The sequence below is a fragment of the Phalaenopsis equestris genome, unplaced genomic scaffold (genome assembly GCF_001263595.1).
Source record: "Phalaenopsis equestris unplaced genomic scaffold, ASM126359v1 Scaffold000840, whole genome shotgun sequence".
NCBI lineage: Eukaryota > Viridiplantae > Streptophyta > Magnoliopsida > Asparagales > Orchidaceae > Phalaenopsis > Phalaenopsis equestris.
The window spans coordinates 2,225,852-2,228,226 of record NW_018165280.1 but is presented as its reverse complement, the minus strand read 5'-3'; the positions used below and the strand labels follow the sequence as shown (position 1 = coordinate 2,228,226).

Below are 2,375 nucleotides of genomic sequence, written 5' to 3'. Positions count from 1 at the left end.
CGTTAGGCTTAACGAACGAGCCGAACACGAGCTGCTTAACGAGCCGAACACGAGTTGTTCAAGAACAACGAGCCAAATTGACAGCCCTATGTTCAGCTCACTAAGCAAACGAGCCGAACACGAAATATTGTGTTCGAGATATAAACGAGCCGATTATGAACACAAGTTGAGACTGGGCTAGCTCTTGCTCAGCTCACTTACAGCCGTAGGTTTAACAAGGGGAAGAAATTTGTATTAGATAGGTGTTAATTCCCCCGACAGCTTACGTGGGGTGGAGCACATTTTTTAAGGACAAATTTTAAAAATAAATATTTTATTTATATATATTAAAACTTTCGGTCACCGAAAAATAGAATTTACGTCCGATCCGACGTGGGAAGAGGCAGGGGCTGCTTTTCCTTTTTTATTATATTTCCACCTTTTTATGGAAGATTTACATAAATGCCACTTAAATCTTAAATATTTACATATCTGACATCTAAACATAAATTTTTAAATGTAAGCCATGTAATCTTTGCAAGAGAAAGTGTAATTTATAATTTATTTTTTAATTTGAATAGTAATAATTTTTATATGATATGAAATATTTGGGTGTTACAAATATAAATTGTATAAATTATGTGTTAAATATGTAAATAAATAAAAATTGCGACTTATTAAATCATTTATTAAATTAAGTCAAATACAAATTTTATTAGTCGACACAATTTAATTCAATTATTGAATTAATTTTTATTTTTCTTAATTTTATTTAATTGTTTTTAGAGTGAATTAAATAATTATTTTGATTAAGATTAATTAATTCAATTGAACTTATTCACTAAAAATATCTTATAATAAAGAAATAATTATAATTATAAAGAGAATTAATTGATTAATAATAAAATTTAAATCTCAGATAAAAATTATTGTTTAACTTGAAGACATAATGCATGAAGGAATATAGGTGAGTCAAGCTGACTCGTGAACTAAGCTCGATAAGCTAACAAGCCAAGCTCAAGCTAGCCTCAACTTGACTCTTTAGCTCGTGAGGTGGCTCGTTTAAAAAATTATTAGTAGAAAATATATTCAAAATACATTAAATTTAAAGATTTCATCTTTAAAAGTACTAAAAAAAATAGTAAATAAATAATATTTTGTATTTTATATTAAGTGATTTCTTCTTATTTATTTTACAACTGTTCATTTTATATGTCACTTTATTATAACACTAATTGAGCTTGCTTGAACTCGTAGACTTAAGCTCGAGCTCGACCCTACTCGTTTACACCCCTATGCATCTAAAAGTTAGATAGTATGTTTGCGTATTTTACAATGGCCAATAAAGCACCAAGAAATTCATGTTCTTATTGGAACAAAATTATCAAATTTCAAGAAGTTGGAGGTGGAATTTGAAAATATAGCAAAAACAATTATATTAAAAAAAAATTAACAGCATATTTAGATTCTATTTTATGAGAAAAAAAAAATTAAGGATATAAACTTGTAACAAAATGCTAATGAAGAAATCACATTTTTAGAAATTTATGTTGAAGCCTTCATGTATCATATAAATCTTCCAATATGGCCAAGTTATATGGAAATTCACTGTATATTATGTATAAGATTTACATTCAAACCACTCAATTCCTATGTATTTACATGTCTAACCCAAACTTTAATTATATATATATCGAATACAAATTATGCACAAACACCAAACACTTTTGGGCATTTAAACTGAGCTTAGTTCATAAAATGCATGGCTCATTTCATCAGCATTCGATACATATACGGTCATACCGTACAATATATTCGTGTCGTGTGAGTATTAGCTCGAATTGAATAACATACATTTAGTACGAATATAAGATCAAAATTTTTGAATCACAATCTATATATGAATCTCCCACATCCATTTGGCTCCTCTCTCTCTCTCACTCTCTTCCATGTATCATCTCTTTCTTTACCTATAACGGCCCGAACAAATCTAGTCAAACATGATTTTTTTTATTTTTTCGAACAATATGAGTACTTGAATCTGACATTTTGAGATGTTGAATTTCATTTTCAACCAATATGCTACGCATCTAAGCACAAACTAAAGTGATTTAAGCTTAAGTTCGTCCATGACCGACTAACTAGTTTGAGTTCGAATCCGTGTATGATCTTTGAATTAGTGATGATAGTTTCAACTCAAACAATCATTATAGATTTAGCTCATCAAATTGGGCTAAGTAAAAGTCAGGTGATGAGTTATAAATGGCTAGATATTACCTTTTCCTGTCTCAGTAAATTAATCTGCAGTACTGTTTCCATAATAAGCAGCAGAAGCCATGAATGAGCTTTCTTCCCTATCTTCTCCTTTCTTCTCCGAATTATGCGATCAGAATGGA

The 2,375-nt window shown here is 29.6% G+C and overlaps 1 protein-coding gene across 1 annotated transcript in view; it reads right to left on the bottom strand.

Annotated features, from left to right (window-relative positions):
• LOC110031740 (protein DETOXIFICATION 42-like) overlaps positions 1-2,375 on the bottom strand; it is a 12,866-nt gene extending 10,491 nt beyond the window's left edge. The window contains exon 1 of the mRNA XM_020735104.1: positions 2,257-2,375. The gene's annotated coding sequence lies outside the window, so the exon portion shown is untranslated. The remainder of the gene's footprint in view (positions 1-2,256) is intronic.